Source organism: Trematomus bernacchii, unplaced genomic scaffold (assembly GCF_902827165.1).
Source record: "Trematomus bernacchii unplaced genomic scaffold, fTreBer1.1, whole genome shotgun sequence".
Taxonomy (NCBI): Eukaryota; Metazoa; Chordata; class Actinopteri; order Perciformes; family Nototheniidae; genus Trematomus; species Trematomus bernacchii.
This window is the reverse complement of record NW_022987966.1, coordinates 2,699,697-2,720,487: the sequence shown is the minus strand read 5'-3', so window position 1 is coordinate 2,720,487 and position 20,791 is coordinate 2,699,697. Positions and strand designations below refer to the sequence as shown.

At 43.2% G+C, this 20,791-nt stretch overlaps 1 pseudogene; it reads right to left on the bottom strand.

Annotated features, from left to right (window-relative positions):
* Positions 1-13,005: 13,005 nt before the first annotated feature.
* On the bottom strand, positions 13,006-16,305 carry LOC117471049 (annotated as a pseudogene).
* Positions 16,306-20,791: the final 4,486 nt, after the last annotated feature.

The following is a 20,791-nucleotide window of genomic DNA, read 5'->3' as shown; positions in this document are numbered from 1 at the left end:
GTCTGTGCACACGGCGACCAACTCTGTCGTCCAGTGATCTAAGCCTCTTTCTCCTGTGAAGCTTCACAGGTCCGTCGGTTATGTCCTGCGCGGCACAGCCAGCACCCAGTTCAATCAGTCATAGAAAGTCCGAAGATTTTTGCAGGGAGCGAAACGGCAAAGTGGCTGCTTAATGTCTTTGTTTTTTTTGGACATGTCTAATAATTTACTCCACTGAGTGTTGACAAGAAACACGTATAGACGAAATATGTGTTTTTGTTTTGATGACCTATCAGGTACGCAAAGGCGCGTTGTGACACAAGTGACGTTACGCATTTCAGATTGTTGCCGCGCATGCGTACCTGCGTACCAGTTATGTGCACCCCTGATTATAGAATGATCAAGGACACACCTTGGACTTAGTCTTCGTTTGGACTGTCTGTATCTGTGGATGAAATATGTGCAGCAACGCGTATCTCAGACCATTTACCGGTTCTGTTTACAACCTCGATCCCTTCCGCAGGAGTCGAATCACGTGCCCCTGCGCGTTGTCTGCGTTCGATTAACCCCTTGACTGCCTCACAGTTTTCTGATGTTTTTAATGCTTCTCCTATCTGTAAATTAGAGGTGAACTGTGTTTTTAGTGCTGATGAGCTTATCTCCATGTTTGACTCGACATGTACACTAATACTGGATTCTGTTGCTCCTTTTACGCTTAGACGCACCAAAGTTCTCTCAGAGCCGTGGCTCAATGACTGTACTCGCGCTCTTAGAAGCACCTGCAGGCGTGCAGAGAGAAAATGGAAAAAGCATAAACTTAGTCTCCTTAGAAATCCTTCGTGCTTGCCTTTCTGACTACCGGATGGCAGTCAAAGCAGCCAAAACAGAGCACATTTCTCTGCTAATCTCCAAAAACAGCCATAAACCTCAAGTTCTTTTTAATGTCCTCAACTCGATCATTAATCCCTGTGATGTTCCTCCAATTGTGCCATCGACTACTCTCTGTGATAAGTTTCTTACATTTTTTATTGAAAAAGTATCTGCTCTTAGGCTAGCCCACACTAGTGCTACCCCAGATCCTGCTCCTTTTCTGTGCCCTGCTGTCCTCGACCACTTTGAGCCTGTATCCTTCTCTTCTCTCTCGGATGTAGTCAAGCACCTGCGGCCGACAAACTGCACCTCAGACAGCATTCCCTCTCGCCTTCTCAGAGATGTTTTAGGATCAGTTGGAGCAAGTCTTTTATTACTTATAAATACCTCTCTTAGCTCAGGATGTGTCCCAGCTGCCTTCAAACATGCCGTGGTTAAGCCACTACTTAAAAAGAAAAATCTCGACCCTTCCATTCTCGCAAATTTTAGGCCCATCTCCCAGCTACCTTTTTTATCAAAAGCCCTGGAGCGAGTAGTCTACGCCCAGCTGCAGTCTTTTTTAATCACGCATGGAATCCATGAAAAGTTTCAGTCTGGCTTCAAACCCATGCACAGTACTGAAACAGCCCTTTTAAGAGTTTTTAATGATCTGCTCCTAGCCGCCGACTCAGGTAGCCCAGCTGTCTTGGTGCTGTTAGACCTGACAGCTGCCTTCGACACTGTGGACCATAGCATCCTGTTGTCACGGCTTGAACAGTCCGCTGGCATCACAGGCTCTGCCCTTGCATGGTTCAGGTCCTACCTGACAGACCGTAGCTTCTCAGTGCAGCTAGGTGCCTTCTCCTCAGCCATAGCCCCTCTTACCTGTGGGGTTCCCCAAGGCTCGATTTTGGGCCCCATCCTTTTTCTACTGTACATACTGCCCCTAGGTTCAATTCTCACAAAACACAACATCCCCTTCCACTGCTACGCCGACGATGTACAGATCTATCTGCCACTCAATTCAAATGTTAACTCATTACAGCTATTGATGGACTGCTTAGCAGAGATCAAATCCTGGCTGAGCCAACATTTCCTCAACCTCAATGAGAGCAAGACTGAGGTTATCTTTTTTGGACCCCAACCTCTAGCCTCCCAGGTTGATATTCTGGGCTCCCTCAAAGATAATATCCTCCCCTCTGTCACGAACCTTGGAGTGACCTTCAATAGCGCTTTTAAATTCGATAAGCAGGTCAGCAGCGTAGTCAAAACCTGCTTTTTTAAAATACGACTATTGGCCAAGACTAAGTCGTTTTTATCGTTTTAGGACCTGGAAAGGGTTATTAATGAGTTTGTTACCTCGAGGTTGGACTACTGCAACGCTCTGTACGTGGGTATGGACCAGGCGTCAATTAAACGCCTGCAGCTAGTCCAGAACACAGCTGCACGTCTACTCACTGGCCACAAAAAGCGTGACCACATCACCCCAATTCTGGCCTCATTGCACTGGCTTCCAATTCGGTTCAGAATTGATTTTAAACTCCTTTTATTTGTTTTTAAAGCCCTAAATGGGCTGGCTCCGGCCTACATAGCTGAACTCCTCCAGCGCTACACCCTAACAAGAGCTTTAAGGTCTGCTGACCAGCTGTTGCTGATAGTGCCCAAGACCAGGCTCAAAACCCGAGGGCACCGAGCCTTCGCAGCAGCTGGCCCGAGGCTCTGGAACACTCTGCCCCTCCATGTGAGGTCGGCCCAGACCCTAGGGCAGGGGTGTCAAACTCAATTTCATCGCGGGCCACATCAGCATTATGGTTGCCCTCAAAGGGCCGGTTGTAATTTTAACACTATATAAATATACATATATAAATATCAAAATAATGTTTTATACTGTATAACAATATTGCCTCTGCATTGGAGTATTATTGGTTTTGGCAATAACTACGTCTGAAAGCACATGGTTGTGCATTAATGTATTGTGCACGTAGACACAAAAATACTGTATGTGGGCTCAGACTAACATTTCACTCTCTTACTGTTACATAAATCCCATGAATTTATGAAATTTAGTTAGCCTCATCATATCTTATCAAAAAGAGATACAATGTTTGTGAAATCTATTTTTTGTGAATAATAAAGTATTTTTCTTTTGTATATCAAGCATTATTTAAGTAGGCTATATTTCATTTGAATTCAGCAATAATATTTTAATAGTCTGAAAGCCAAGACTTTGAGAACCCCCTGTCCCAGATCCTGCTGTGTTACTATCACCTGTCACTCACTATTTCAGTAAGCAGTGAGTGGGGGGGGGGCGGCGGCGTGTTGAGGAGGAACAGAGTGAGAGGGGACAGGGATCGCGGAAGTTTTCCTCCTTCCTTTACAAACTTTACACAAGTATTTATAAGTATTTATCGTCTGAATATAGCAAAAAGACGTTCATACTCTGCAAGCCAAGACCTCATATATTTTAATCAACCAGAAACCGGAAATAACCGTAACGCGAGTTTTTCTAAAACATAATAAATCCATGTGTGTCTCTGAGCCGCAGCAACACCGACTGATTCTTAAAGAGCGGGTCATTCTGTCTGTTTGTTCTGGGACTGGAGTTGCTTGTCTCGGTTGCTGAAGCAGACTTTGCTCCGTGTTTGGTGTCTCTGTGCCGCTGTAAATTCTGTTCCTTCAACTCTGTGTCACTCACAGTCACACACTGGTCACTCACCGCCTCAGAGTGCCGCTGCTGATAGGAAGTCGCTTCAGTGCGCACGTCACAAAACGAAATGCATTTTGGGACATGCAGTTTATGGGCAACGTGCTTAAACGGCATGTAACCGTATAATAAACTGTATATATTCTTTGCGAGCTCTCGCGGGCCACATAAAATGACGTGGCGGGCCACATTTGGCCCGCGGGCCTTGAGTTTGACACGTCTGCCCTAGGGGTTTTTAAATCTACTCTTAAGACACACTTCTTCTCCCTGGCCTTTTAGTCAGAGCGGAGCACGACTCCTGACTTTTCCCTGTGTTTTCTTTTTAAATATCTGTTGTAATTTATTGTCTTTTATTGTGATTATAGAAATGTGTTTTTATGTGATTGTAGTTATTACATGTACAGCACTTTGGCCCGACCAAAAATCGCTTTTAAATGTGCTCTATAAATAAACCTTGATTTGATTTGATTTGATTTGATCACACCGGTGTGACAGTACTCTTCAAAGGGTTCACGAAATATGACTACTACTCTTACTGTTTAACATTTTGGGTTACTTAATGTTACTTCATGTTAAGGCTAATACAAATGACAAGGCTGTAATGCTAACTAACGTGCTAGCTACTAGCTAGCTTGATCCAGACACTCCTGGTCCTTTCATCAGACGGGAAGCGAAAGAACGAGCAAGACCCATTGCTGGTATGATAACAACCTGGTACTAAGCACACAGGCATCTTGTTAAAGTTATCTTATCTTAGCCAGCGCCATATAGATAGATTCTATCTATATGGCGCTGATCTTAGCTATCTCTTAGTGGAGGAAAACAATTGTGACATCACTTACGCGACTCTGGGATTTGTAGTCTTTCTAGTTGCGTATTTTTCATAGTCTTATATTTCAACAGTTTTACGACAAATTGTGACTTTTTTGACATGGAAATGATTTTTTAAGATTGACAAACATCATATGTGTAATTCATGGCACAATTCAAACGGGATCGAAAGATACGTTTTCTCTCCATTGACTCTACATTATTTTTCCGAAATAAGGTCCCATGGGGCGGAAGTAGATGGGCGTGACTTCGCCACTCTATAGAATCGAAGGAGGAGTCCCCCACACACACACGTTGTGAAGAGAAAAGGTGGGGACTTCGCATGTAATTTTGCATCAGAGTGGACCTATCTCTAGCTTTGAAAGCAGTTTTAATGCTTATGGATTATCAGAAATCATTTCAAAGGGACACAGACACATTAGATTAACCTATGGATTAACTTCAGCAGCGTTTTTATCGTTTTAATGCCATTGAAGACCAATTTGGAGAGACTACAGAGCCAAGGTAAAAATGTTAGCATTTTTAGCTACCTAGCGTCACCTGTTTTGATGTCCGTTTTTGCTTATAACGTCGCAAATACGTATAATTCAGTGATAATGTCGGTGTCAATCGATTCTGTGTCACCTCACGATGTGAATCGATGTCATGGATGTGGTGAAAAGATAAATAATAAGGTTTTGTGAGTGATTTTCGGTGCAGTAAGGTGTTAGCATTTTTCGCTCGTTGCTAATTCAGAGGCTCAGTGTTAGCATTGTGGGTTTTCTTTTGAAAAAAAATAATAATTATCAGTTAGATGAGTTTCTTCCCGTTACATGGATATAAAACATTCATAGTTTTATTAAATGAACATGCCCTCAGACACTGTTTCCTGCAAGATGTTGCGGCAGTGCCCCGGTACCGGGGTCTCTTGGGCTTAACAGGTTAAGGGATTAACCTGTTAAGCCCTGAGCCTGTTTTTCAGGTCTCAGGCTCGAAAATGACATTCCCAGAACAAATGACTATATCTTCACTTCTAAAAGGGGTAAATTAATAATCTTTTTTCACAAAGCAATGATAAACCTGTGAGTTGGATGCAGAAAAGTCAGAATCAATATAGAATTTTTTTTATTTTAAAGTAAATTCAGATTGAACATAGTAAAAAAAAAAAATTACTTATCGTGAAAACCACCCTTGAATGATGGGATAGTAAACAAAAATCTTTAGGAATCCAAACTATAACATATAATAAGTACCCTGTATCAAGATTGATGCAAAACAAGTGACATTTGACCTTTTTAGAGAGGTTTAGCAAAAGAAAAACAATTTCTGGGGTCATTTGGGTGGATTTGCCATATCTCGGTCGATTTTGATGATTGACACCTCTTTTGAACCGTTAGAGCCAATAGAATCGAGGGGAAGTTCCTTAATCCATCTAAACATTTCCATTGAGGAGTGAGAGTGATGCACACGCAGTTTGCCCAAAACCGGAAGCTGGGTTTACAAAAATGGAAGGATGGATTATCAGTAATCATTTAAAAGTGACACAGACACATTGGATTAACCTTCAGCAGCGTTTTTCTCGTTGTAATGCCATTGAACACACATTTTGATCAGAAAACAGCAAAGGTAAGACAAATTTGCCGTTTTGGCTCAGTAAAGCTATGCTGGGCTAATTTAGACGCTTCTTGTGAGACTTGTGTTTTGGTAAAAATGGTTCGTATTGTCAGTTAGCTGAGTTTCTTCCTGATAAGTGGGTATGACACATTAATAGGTTGTTAAATGTTATGAAGCCCTGAGACACAGTTTTGTGGAAAAAAAAGCCCGGGCAGGGGCTGCCGGGCTTAACAGGTTAAACATAATTTTCCTTCTCCATATTCGCTATCTAGCTTTGTTTACACCAGGGGCGGATTGGCCATTGGGAATACCGGGAGAAAAAATTCCACACCCCGCTGGGCTGGGCTGGGCCGTTTTGATAGGCTACCTATGTTCTATCTATCAGATAGTTTCACTTTCACACATCAGGCCCGTAGCAGCTGTCACTGTGAACGATCAGGAGTAAGTGACTGAGAGACCTAGCTGGCAGTTGCTTACAGATGGATAAACAAGCTCCAAAGTGTAAAGGCGTTTTTGTATAGTTTGTGTATACATAATACAGTATTGTAGCGAGCCCTGGGTTCAGAGGGAGGGGCTTGCATAGGGGAGGGGGGGGGGGTTTGGCAGGGAAACGGGGTTCAGGGGGAGTGGCTGTACCCGTAGGATAGAAAAGGGGGAAGTGACGTCTGACTCAGAGGTCGCGCGGCTGTGGAGAAGAACGTGTTGCCCACATTCTGTTACTGAGTTTAGGCTAGTTAGCTAGCAGGTTTATTGTTTTGGGTGCAGTCACTTTTGCCTCCACTTGCTGTTCAAATAAATGTTGAAAGAAGTAAAGTAAATCTGTTTACAGTTCTGTTTCATATGGGTGTTGAGAGATGTATCCATAGATATAGTCCCTAATTTTGCTCTCAAAGTGCACCAGATTGATGCATTTAACTTCAACATTTAAAAAAAAATCTTCCCGGACCCCCGTAGAGGAGGTGAGGTCTACCACCTGCCCACACCCCCTGTTAAATTGTCTCACCCACATTGAGGATGCTTCCTACGCCCATGTTTTATTCCATGTGTCGAGTCAGGCAAATTGGGTCCAAATGTTATTGCATCAATGATCTGTTAACATTAAAATCACTAAATATATGCTGTAACTATTTTTGCTGTAGGCAACTCAAGGGCTCAGGTAATGTGATTAGTATATGAATAATGGTCCAAAATAACATAAAATGCATAGGGTTTTTAGTTAAGTAACATACTTTCGTCGCCGGCTGGCCGATACATGCCGCGCATCAAGTGGGCCTGTCTGTCAATTAATCCCCGGGCCACTTTTTCCCCCCAGTCCGCCCCTGGTTTACACTCCGTCTCCGTCTAACTCTCTCTCATTCAAACGTCAATCACTCACTCTGGTGCTCCTGCTGCCCCCTAGTTGTTGGCGGTGTCAACAGCTGCTTTGACACCGCCAACATGTAAAAGGTGTGAAAGGAGGGATTTGTGGAGGCTAATTTTATATAACATTAGAAAGACTGATTCTTATTATTACATTATAAGCTTATTGTGCTCATTTATGTGGCTGTGACTTTGGAATAAATAGACTCAATCACCCCCCCCAAGTTTTGATGGGTAGGACAGGAACAAAGGGAAAAGTTACATGAGAAAGTGTTTAGCTTGCAATATTGAAAGTAGCAAGATCGAGTGCAGAGACTGAGAGAACACAAAGAGGTAGTCAGAACAGCACATCACACCGGCCTTGACTTTGTATGGGAGCCGCGCTCCCACGCAAAGCTAGGAAGCAACATTATGGTTTCCCGCTATATCTGAAGAAACGTTAGAGAAAACAAATTAGTATGATGGTGCCAGAGTAGGGAGGGACTTCCACAGGCCGGCCGAATGCTGATTGGAGGATAGTGTTGCCAAGAGACTCTATCTGAGTCTGCGCACCAACCAAAGAGAACCAAGTCTAAACCATGGTATCTCTTCAGCTAGTCTTGACCAATCATAAATGTACGGGCAACGCCCTGTGTAATAAAATGTATTGTCACACGAGGTTCGAGGCTCTTGACGGATTTGGTGGTTACAGATTACAGCTTTGCTGCCTGTGATTCCCAAAGACGTGATGAGTCCTTGGCCAAGTAATATATATCTTTTGCTCTCTTTACAATAAATAGTTAAACTTAGAAGTTGTCTGTCTTTTCTGGAATTCTGAACCCAACACAAAGCCTCAGCTGTAGTAAACTTCCTTGCCATACCTCAAGTTTACTTTCAAAACACTGAAATAACGTATTCCAACTTTTATTTTGTTTTTGCGCGTGGAATTATACCGGTTCTCGTTTCAGTACACATAACAACGGAACTGACAGGTAGAGATGGGCGAGTCCTGATTCATCCGGATCATTAACCCGGATCCTAGAAATGAGCTGGTCGTGACGAGTCTCCCCTCTCCATTAACCCGAGTCCTTGAGTCCCACACTTGGTGTGACGTACAAATTAAAACTATAAATTGCGTCACTCGCTACTCTCTTTATAACATGTAAAATCACATTACAACGTACCCCAGTCCATCTACCTACCCTTTAGCAAGTATACAGGATAGCTGCCTGCCAGAAGTTATCGTTTGGCTCAGGGGAGGGGACGCGGATCAGTGAAACTTCCTGCAGACTCGTGGGGACTCAGAGGAGCCGACGGCTCCTAACCGTAATTGGCATAGCTGATCCAGCGATCTCGTCATGTGCACGAGCATAGCCCCTCCTCCAGCACCCGGCTCCCGCGCTATATTATGCACGAGTCAACAGCAGACTCGCAGATTCGCAAATCCTGACTCGCTGTGCAACACACAGCAGAGCAGACTCGTGCGGACTCGGAGCCGTAACCATATAGCAGCAAATCCAGAGATCCAGCAGACTCGTCCTCATGCACGAGTCAACAGCAGACTCAGATTTGCCAAATCGCAAAATAACCCTTTTTTTTGTGATCAACATTTTTTATTAAAGCAAAATACACTGTGTAGCGGAGGTTAATATAACGTCAGTTTAATAGATAGATAGTACTTTATTGATCCCAAATTGGGAAATTGTTGTTGTTACAGCAGCATAAAAGGCATTTTACAATAAAACAAAACTACAAAATATACAAGAATAGAAATAAAATATAAAATATACATGTCGAAATAGAAAATATACATGCAGATATTATATATATATATATATACAAATATATATATATATATATATATATATATATTCAAAATATATGGAATAATAATATGCTCGTGAAATGCAACACGTTTTCGGTTTCACCGATAGGATTTCTACGGTCTTGGTGATGCTGACTCATATGACTCAAATGACTCGTATGATCCGGATCTCTTCAATGACTGACTCAGAAGACCCTGAGTCCGTAAAAGGATCCGGATTTTGCCATCTCTACTGACAGGCAACCCTCTGAATCAGACTCCGATTGGCTGTGACTGCATCCACTCAGAGGGTCCGATTCAGGAACGTGACTCTTACACTCTTTACGTCACAAACAAAGATGGTGGATGAGAATAGATCTATAAAACAGAAAACGATAAGCAATGCGCCAGAATCAAGGTGAGACTATCCACATCTTTTAAAATGTTACGCACATTCATTTCACCGAAATAAGTAAACGCCTCTCAATGAAAAACGTAATGGAGTTGTTTATTGCCGTTTCTGTAGTTTAAGAGGAAAAACCCGGCATGTCTCTGGCTGAAACAGCTGAGAAGTTATGACGCTTTGAACACAACGTGATATTTGGGATCGTATATGGCCCCGTGGGTCTCAGAGGGTTAATATAGTTTCAACTAAGATATTTACTTACAGACAATGCGCTTAACAAGTCTCCAGAAGATGGATGCAACCAGATTGGAGCTAACAAAACGGGACTGCCACATGTAATTTCCCAACTGACTGACACAACTTCCTGTATGACTATTTCCTGTGATACATAAAGCTGCGCTATTAACACTCGCCACTAGGGGCTCCCACAAACATACAGATCTATACACCGAACACAACAGTGAACATTAACCCCAATATTATCATTTATAAAATGCTATAACACAAAAAATAACATAAGCAGCAGATTTTTTATTAAATATACATACCAACTACAAAATAAGCAGGTATTAAAGTGTAAATGGACAACAAAACTGAAATGGAAATGAAAAGGCCTGATGGTGGTGCTAAATCAGAGACTATTACCTGTTCTCATTCCTTTTCTCATCATGCATCTTGTGTGTAGTGATCCAATATCGTTACCATTGCCTTGCCATTTAACAGTTATTACGAGCCCTTGCTCAGCCTTACTCACCAAGAGCCCAGCGCCTAGCCTTCTTACAGGCAAAGTCACTGATCAAGTCCTTGAAGTCCAGCTTTCTAGCCAACTGGCTTTCAATGGACAGCATGGCAAGACTGCAAAGCCTGTCCTGAGACATAGTGGACCTCAAATAGATTTTTATCAATTTTAGCTTACTGAAAGCTCTCTCACCTCCTGCAACAGTCACAGGCAGTGTGCAAAATATACGTAAAGCAATGCACACTTCTCCAAAAATGCTTTGCAGCTGCATCTTGTGAATTGCATTCAGGAGACCAAGAGGGGACAAGTTAGGGTGGAAAGTGGCAGCATACACAGTGTTCAGGTGTCTTACTTCATTTTGAAACTCGGTGTAAGATCTCTTAAATACTTCCTGATCAGTGGTTGACAAACAGAAGGGACTTCATCCTCAGCAATCTGCCCAACTTTCAGAACAGCAGAAAATTATTCCACAATATATTTAGTGGTGCGGAACCTAGTGTCTAAGTCGCTTAAGATGTTGTCCATTGCAGAAAAAAACACTGTGTTGCGGAACACCATTGCTGCACTGTCCTGATCTGTCTTCTCTTGAGAGGTCTCATCATGGAATCTCTTCCTTTTCCTCTTGCGACAATGTTTCATGCTAAATTGAGGTGCAACATCCATTTGAGCAGCAATCAGTGTTACCTCAGACAGGAGTGACTCCCATCCATCTCTAAGAGCCTGCATCTCTTCCTTTAAGTCTCTGATATTGGCTGTCTCTGTGTTGAGTGAGATCTTCCCAGACTGGAGAATTGCATTTCTGTCCTCAATGCATTGCAGTACTTTTAGCCAGACAGTGAGGAGGACAATGGCATTGAATGACATGAAGTAGGTCTTCAGCCCACTAGCTTCTGATCTGGCCTCACTGGTGAGACTGCATGTCATGAGTATGCTATCAAGGGCCTCTATGACATCAGGTAGGTGTCTTGCTACAGGTTTAACAGCGTGGATCCTTGCACTCCAGCTGGTATCGGAGAGGCGATGCAAAGAGCAACCTGTTTTCTCTTTGTAGATCACCCATCGCCCTGGACTGGCACTAACAAGTGTGTAAAGGCGATTGATGCAGCCAACATTTTTTGACACTTCTGTGCTTGATTCTGCAGCATGCACACCTACAAGATTTAGGGTGTGGGAGGCACAAGGAGAAAATGTAGCCTCCCTTGACTTTTCCTGACATGTTTGCCCCATTGTCATATCCCTGCCCTCTGCAATCTGCAATGTCTATCCCTTTGTCTTGAAGCACATTTTCAATCATCTCGGCTATCTCACTCCCTGTCTTTTTGTGGAAGTCCTTGAATTCAAGGAACCGTTCAGTGATCTCCCAGTCATCAGTTTCTTTGTTATAATTCATATCTTATGAGCACAACATTCTGCTCAGTAAGTGAAATGTCTGGTGTAGCATCACAGATGACTGAATAATAAATAGAATCCTCCCTTTCCTTTAGAATTGTTTTCAAAACTCTTCTGGCACATAACTCAATTAATTCATTTTGAATGTCAGAGCTCAAATAATGTGTCCGCCTGGTTCCTTTCTTACATTTTTGTAAGTGTTCAATCAACAGTGGGTCGTAATGAGATAACGGCTCTAGTGTGCCTAGGAAATTGCCATTGTGAATGTCATTCAGATCTTTGGTTTTACCCCTGAAAGGTATGGTTCGGGAACTCATAGATACAACGCCACTTCACATCAGACATTTTATATCCATGTTGACTGTTTAGTACACTAAAGAAAGGTCTTTTTTGTTCATGGGAGAAAAGCACACATGGGATGCAATATAGTGCATTAGTGCTTTTGCTGTAAATCACCCAGTCTCTCTTCACCTTTTCTCTTCCATTTGTTGCCTCAGTATACTGCAAGTATTCTGGGAATGGCTTTCCCTCAGAATCCTGTGGCATTTGTTGGTCTTCATCTCTTGTGGCCAATTTCCTAACTATAGACTCCCTGTCCATATGAGTCATATTTGCTGGCCACAAAGCTGGGTCATTTGACAGAAGATTTTCTTCCTCAGAATCTATTTTGCATAACTTGTCATTTACAGCTTGTTTTTTAACATCCTCACTTTGTCTGTCCCTTTCTGTGCACCTTCTCTTGTGTTCACTGGAGCCTTCATCCTCATCATCTACACTGGTACTGCCACTGTCCTTCACCTCTTCCTCCACTTCCACACACCTCACTGACAAAACTGAAGAGGGCCCTGTTTGTTAAACCTCTTTATAAGTCAACAGATGTCCTTATTTGATAGGTCTTTATCCAATCCAAATTACTGTCAAATCACAAAATATACAATATAAAGAAAAATACTTCTTCGACAGGTATGTACACCATTTTTGCAGGAATTTCCGTAACATAACATATCAATTTCCATAGCAGGGAGTCATTTATTGCCAAATGTAAAAAATACTTTTGGAGTAGCAATGCAGTTATACATTTATTTTTGTCGTTTACAATGCATTTCCTTATTAACAGAGAAAACAAGAATTTCTAAAATATATACAAAATATAAAAAGACAAACAAAACCAGGGTTGTCGACAGGAGGATGCAAAATGATTTATGGAGAGAAGCTGTTTCCTAATGTTAGTTAATAGTCTGTATATACGCCCGTTAACAGCAAACATCATCTGCACATCAAACATGGCAAAACCCAAGTGCAGCAGTATGTAGTCAGCCTTGACTCTGAAATATCCAATCAATGATAGACTGAATCTGAATCAACCTCTCTTCTCAACGCGGCGTGGCGATGATCTCGGAGGAGCGAGGCAGATTGCCGAAGCTGCTGTACTCTGGATTGAGGTGATAGTTTCGGGGCCTCCAGTGCAGGAAAAAGTGAAATTCTGCAGCAGTGACACTAGGAAGATAAAAAGCTCCATACGAGCCAGAGACTCGCCAACACAGGCTCTCTTCCCTGTGAAGAGACAAAACCACAAAATAAAAATAAAATGTGCGATTGTTCATGGACAATGAGTCAGGTTCTAGCAAAAAAAAATTACCCATTGTGGACACACCACACTTACACAGAAAACGACTATTATTAAAATTCCTAGGCATGCTAAGGGTTGATGTATCAACTAGCGGAATGCCATGTTTTACCTGCAGCAAATGGCATGAAAGAAGGATTTTTCTTAAAGTTGTCATTCTGGTCCAGGAAGTGCTTAGGGTTGAAGGTCCAGGGAGTCTCCCAATGATTTTCCTCTTTCAGCACAGAGTGGAGCAAAGGAATAATCACAGTCTCCTATTAAGACATGTGAGAGATATGTTAGTGTAATAAGGAATTGTCTCTGTCATTGGATATGACCATGCTAGGTCAACTTTGTCCAATCACAGGGAACCTGTTTTTTTTCCACTCTTACTAAAGGTAAATACAGGATTATAGTTGTTAGTGGAACTGGTTAAATATGACTTAGTTTCCTGTTGGGCGACTTACCCTGTATGTCTGGATATTTTATGAGCAAAGTAAGGGCATATCTAATGGTGGAGCTGGTTGTTTCCGTTCCTGCCAGGAAGAGATTCAGCACAGTCAAGACCAAGTTTTCATGGTGGAACTCCGTTGAAGGAATGTCCTTTTCCTGAGAAGTTATATTGGTATAAATGCTACAAAATGCACAACAGAAAATATATGTTTTACTTCTTAATATTTTCTCATTTGAATAATTCAACTACATTATTCCAAAAATGATATCTGCCATAGGTACATCAAGAAAATCTTGATGTACCTATGGCAGATAGGTACATCCAAGGTATTATGAAGGGATGTTTAATTGGATAAAGGGGAATTTTAAGACATTCCAGGATCAAAGTTATATTGCGCAGTGTGGTCTTGGGTTTCTGAAACAAAGCAAATTGTCCAGTCCTACCTGATTGCCTCCGATGAGAAAGCTGTCAATAAAGTCCCTCGGTGAGCTTGGGTCCATTGTCTCTTTGTGCTCTTGGATCTGCATGGAGACAAACACTCTTAACTCTTCAATCTGGGCAAAAGCAGTATTATGGCTGCCGGGAAGATGCTCCACGATGCGGGGAAAGACGTTGTACATCTGTATCAGGGAGGCAGACAGTACACTGAAGCTTTGTTTCACAGGGGATCAAAATGTATTTAGTTTGTTGCGGCAATCATTTTGAAATACAGCATGTTATTTTTAAACTGCATTCGCAGGATTCGAGCCTCGTCTTCATACCTGACCCCAGGGACTACTGAGATTATCTGCAGAAGAGACAGGAACTTCTGGTCTTCGAAGCGTTGTCCAAACACCAGGCAGCAGATCACATTGGACATGCTGAGACTCAACAAGAATGAGGGGTCAAATGGCTTGGCTGGAAGGGAAGAGCGAAACACAGTTGGACTCATTGAAGGCTTCTCAATTCTCTAATTTCCCCTGCCTGTTATTGTCTCGTTATACCGCACTGTGAATGAATTCAAAGTAAATATATAAGTCGTCATGAACACATCTGTCCATCAGACAGAGTGCTGCTGTGCCTCCTGTCATCATTAATGGACGTCTCTTTAAAATGACCGCTCAGAGGAGAGGATTTCTAATTTCTCTAAACGCCTGCTGCTTCCACTCCTCTCTCCTCGGTTCCCCTCCTCGACTCCTCCACTCGCATCTCCTATGGGCGGGACTAAGACACAAGGATAGGAGTCGAGGAGGGGAGTTGAGGAGGGGAAATTAGAGAATTGAGAAGCCTTCATTGTGTTGGCAGGTCAGAACATCCATTGAGAACTAATTTGACCTGCCATGCAAATGTTTTTCAAATGCCAAAAACTGTTGAAGCTCACTGTGGATGTTTTAGAGCCAGCTTTTTTGCTTTATTTGTTGATATTTTTAATTGAAATGCTAAATAAAAAAGGCTATATCTTTGGCTGTCGCATCACTATAACGGAGCGTCCACACAGCAGCGTTAAAAAAATCTTCTAACGCTTCTGCCCATTCACTTTGAATGGGGTGACGTCACATTGCCTCACTTTTCGCCGAACTGCATTGTGGGAAGCAGAGCGAAGATTTTCAGGATTTTCAGGATTCAAAGTTGAGCAATGTTCAACTTTTGAAGCTGAGGTGGAAGCGTCAGCCAATCAAATCCTGTTTATGCAAATCTGACAGTTCAAGCGCTAGCCAATCAAACCGCGTGTAAGCTGGGAGTGACATACCGCAGTTCATTTCCTCATATTCCAAAAAATGGAGGAGAAATTAGCGGAGAAATTACCGGTAATCACCCGGTGCTTTATGACCAGTCCCTATTTACCTACTGGGATACAAACCGGAGGAGCCAGGCATGGAGGGAGGTGGCAGAGACAGTGGTAGGTTTTCGCCTGTTTGGGGAGTTTATATCCAGTTTACTTCGGGCTTTTTTGCTTTGTATGTCGGGGGCGGGAGATTCATGTGATTGGTTGTTGGTCGCGTTGCTCAGCGTCCCCAAGCTTCAGATACGCCCACCTCCAAGATTTTTTTAACGCTGCTGTGTGGACGCTCCGTAAGAAGTCCACCTGCCTACCTTACCTATTCGTTGGATAGTATCAATATCCACCAAACCAAACTGAAGGTTCACTATTTTAGCCTGTTATGTAACATAGTCTGTGTTTACTTTGCGCCAACTGCCATCAAAAAGAGATAAGGCTTAAAGAGTGCAGCTCAAGCAAGAGAGATGCATATATCCAAACAACTGAACAATGCTTCCACAGTCTCCCACAACAGCTGAAAACACACATTTGAACATATTTACGCGGTCCCTCAAATGTTGGCTCTCCTCTTGGATCCACTGTTCCATGCCTTTGCGTCCCATCCCAAAGTCTCTTAAGGTTGTCAGCGTTCCCCGTTACTGATCCCCAAACCTGACAAAAGGAAATGGTTGTTATATCTCTCACAGGCTCCGCCCTCTACTGGACTCTATGGGTACTCCCCTCAATCCTATCTATGCACGCATTCTTTCACTGAGACTCATACCCGTAGCCATTCGTCTTCGCCGTCCCAGCAGCCCGGACGGGTCCAGGCATCGGAGAGGCGGACGATTTCCGCTGACCGCCAGGAAGGCCATCAGCAGAGGTCGGCTCGTCAGGACTTCGCGGCGGTGATGGCTATCGCGGCGGAGCGTGCAGGCTTGCTGCTTCCCCCACCAATACCTCCGAGGCCGGTGAGCCGCCTGCGCCAGGGCTTCTACGGCACGGGTCGTCCAGCACAGCCGGTCTTCGTTTCACCCCCTCTGCCGGACATCTGGCGGTGTGCGGAAGCCACGTGGCGGCAGCCACTGAAAACGAAGGCTACGGTGGCTACTTGGGCAGGAATCCTCAAGGTGGAGGGCCACTCAGACACGGAGTGTTTCGGTGTGCCCCCGATGGAGGATAGCCTGGCGGCAGCCCCTGCCCCCGCTGCCGCGTGACCGAGAGATGGTTGAGTATCTCGATAAAATATTCAAGCTTGGGGTGCAGATAGCGGCGGTGGCCAATAATCTGGGTGTGTTAGGAGTGTCGCTGATATCCCCTCAGCAGGACGCTCCCGCCCCCCCGTCTGAGGACGGGAGTGATTATTCGGACCGCTGCGTAGGCCAGATGAATAATCTGGTCCACGGCATGGCTACCGCAGCCGGTCGGGTGATGGCCCTGACCACCGTGGCGTCACGTGTGGTTAGGTTTGACCGCCCTGGCTAAGAAAGACCGGGATGATCTCCTTGGGGCCCCCGTTGCCACGGAAGGGCTTTTTGGATCGATAGCCTCGGTCACTCAGCGCTTCAACCGCCTGGAAGTGGAGAAGGCTCAGCTCAGCCGCATGTTGCCGCTGGCTCACCCTCAGGCCCCCCCGCAAGGGGGAGTGCGTCCGGCGGGGGTAAGATGGAGAGAGAGGCGTCGGGTGAGAGCCCCGAGGGCGCCCTCTGCCTTCGCGGTCCGTCCCGAGGTGTTGGGTCGGGGCCGACCGCCGTAGGGACAGGCTGTCAAAATCCGTCGGGCTCCTCCTCCTCCGGTCCGCACTCGGGTGCCACCGCAGCAGAGGGGCACCGGGTGGGGAGCTCCCTCCTCCAGGAGTTGACTGGCGGCGGGAGGAAGCGTCTCGGCAGGGAGAGGGGAATTCTCCGGTCCGGACGCGAGGGCAAATCCTGCCTCCTCCCTCTATGATCCTTTTGTGCTTAAATCGTCCTTTTCTAATAAAAGTGATAAAAAGTGTTCCAGTTTGAGCATCTCTGCTTTCCACACACCCACACAGCCACATAATGTTTTCAGTACAGTTTCCCCACTCGCTGCCCAGGCTGTTTCTCCAGGAAAGGAGGCAGCTAGTGCGCATGCGCGGGTGAGAGTGGTAAACCGCGCTATGCGGGTACCAGAGTTCCCGTTAGAATATTTTGTTGCCGGTCAAAATGTCCGTTAAAGTTTAAATCTTCCGGACAAAATGAGAAAAGTGCTGGTCAAAGGTCTTCTTTGTTATTTATTGAGCTTTAAAACAAATTGATATGATTCGATATTAAACAAACTAATTATAGTAGATTAACTACATTATTCAAAAGTGTACAGTAACTTACAATAACACGGGAATAATAAACGGAGCGCTCTCTCCTTCTCCTGACAGTATCATGCAGCTCGCAGATCCAGTAATGAGTGACCCGACAGTAAAACTAAACATATCTATAACTAGTTTAGGTAGTTTGAGAGGTAATTAAAATAGCTAGGCTACGTGTGATATTCTAACCTGAAGTGTGTGTTTTGCTCAGCTCACCGCTGCAGGTGATCATGCAGAGCTGCGTGTCGACTCGTCAGCAGCAGCTGATCTCTCGCTCCCGTCAGATTAGACTTTACTTGCGTTTATGTCCATATCGATCAGATCTAGCTAGTTCTAGCTAATGATATGACTACCTGCTTATTAAAAGACACCTAAACAATAAGTGTCGCTATGCAACCGGGTGAGGCCACAAAGTATAGCGCAGCATTATGCATTTGTTTACATGCCCACCGGAACCCCCGAGGCATTACCAACAGATCAACGCACAATCAACCCATACAGGACATCTCCTTCTCCACATTAAGTGTTAGACACTCTTTTGTCTGTCACATAAGTGGCGCAACTGATGCGGTATTGCGCTAAGGGGAAATTATTTTGACCGGACATTTTGACCGGAGAGATTTAGATTTGCCGGTCTTCAGCATATTTTACCGGTCATAGTCCGGTAATTACCGGCTAACGGGAACTCTGGCGGGTACAGGGGCATTGTGGCAGGCGTAACAGGGTTAGGAAACAATTAAAATCAAGTGTGAGGACTCCACGGTTGCGGTCGGATAATCCAAAAATCAGCTCCTAACGTCTAACCCTATCGTCTATTCCTTGACCTCTGAGTGAAACGTCATGGGGTTAAGGGATAGTGGATAGGAGAATTCAAAAGGATTTAGGAGAAGAGACTGCGGTATTTTAGAGAATCCGACTGCACTTTCACTATCCGACGTGTTTATGATGCGCCAGCGGACGTCATAAATGTGCGTCTGCTGCTGTGGGAAAACTATGGAAACTACAGTTTTCTATACAGCGGACTACAACATGGATGTTTAATAAGAACGAGGGACTACTGTAAACTCATCTAGAGACTCTGCACCGTGCTCTGATGCTGTTGTTTTATGCTTTATGAACGTGGACAACAGAGAAACATATTCTTCATGACCAAAGTTGGAATTGAAATAAAAAAGGAAAGTGAAACTTATGCTCGTCACCCTCTCCCTCCGGTCCACATTAATACAAACTAGAGAATGCAATTCCTGAAGAAATTGCTAGTGGGAATGCTTTATGCTGAAAAGCTGACGCTAAACTGCTATGCTGAAATGTAATGTGTAAGAAGAAAGTGAAGAATTTAGTAAGAATCAGATTTAAAAGTTGTGTTACACGAATAATGTCAGAAAGATGTGTAACATTTTAAAGTTGGAATGAGGTTTCTGAGTGAAAGTATGAATGAACAGTTAGCAGTTAAAGTCGCATGAAGATTTGTTGAAGTCTGAAGAATATCTCCATTGACTTCAATGTTAAAAATGTGATGAATTATGGGATGTATCTCTGGAATTATGAAAGTTATGAATGATAAAAGTAATAGCAGTCGATTCCCGACCGAGCTGAACGTTTTGATGTTTGAACGGAGTTTCTGCGATGTTGAATGTGGGAGGAGAAGACGGACAAAATAATTGGACGGAATAATAATAAACTTTTCGTCCGTAGAATAACATATAGTTGGAATGCTGTATCAGCATTCCCACTAAATTAACCTTATATCTTTTCCACGTTGATGTTGAAGACATTGACAGTAATAAACAAAATAATATCTTTCTGTGTGTAAACCTAGAACAATAGGCATGAGCTGGATATTTCATTTTCTTAAGAAATTTTTGTTGAGTATGTGTGTTCGATAAGATCGATACTTTATCATTAGAAATATGTCTGCACTTTTGAATTGCCTTGTGTTGAAAGGTGCTTGCAAAACAATATTTCCAACGAATGTGTAAAATTATGCCTGGTGGCTTATTGCCATATTCAATAACTACTCAAGACCCATACTCAACTAAAATGCAATTTAACATTGCATTCTGTAGTGTCAGCATGATGAATGGTTATGTAACATATTCTAATGTGTATTGCACATGCCATCAGAAGGAGATAAGGATTAATGGATGAGAGAGAGGGATGAATGCACTGAGCAAACAGACAAAGCTCACAATCTCTTCTTTGATTTGCCGGCAGAAAATAGCTTTTTGTATATCAGAATCAGAATACCTTTATTCTTCCAGGGGAAATGTACATTGTTACAGCAAATAAAAAGAGCCTAAGATAGCTTAATTATAATTAAGAAGCATGCATACAAATAAGATAAAGCAGAAATGACACAATTTACAAAATACACATCCAGTACTGATTTGATCAATAACCCAACCGTTGGATTGGTTGCTCCTCTCAGATCCAGTCGTAAGAACATAGATTCAGTTTGAGCTTGATTCTGTTTCGGGTTTGATTGGGATTGGTTATTTCACATCAAATCTGTGTGAAATATGTGGATTTAGGACAGCTGAACTACATGGACTGTACCAATGTGTTTAATCATTTCCTTCACCCCGCTGCATATATCCCATAATCTCTTCGTGTTGTCAGTGTGCGACATTGGATCTGCTGCTATACAGTATGTTGTCCAATGTGGAGAAATACATATGTTATATGAACTCTCAAAGTGTAATTTTATCAAGAAATTACAAAAAATAAACCCTGTCCAGCACAGACAACAAAACATAATAAATGATTATCAAGAGTTTAAACCTTTTATGTGAATTGTTTTTTGTGCTAATATTTAATGAAAAGTTGGTAGGAGCACGGCATTTTGGAAGAGGTGGACTGTTTTGGTAAAATACTTAGGCACAATCAAACTTTCTATTTAAAAAACACTTAAAAATATATTTTTACCCTTCAAAACATTAAGGAGCAACAACACCCGCACGCTTTACCTGAATCTGTACTGCTGTTATTCTTTAATACATTTGTATGTTTATGTATCTGAGTAACCCGCTTAACTT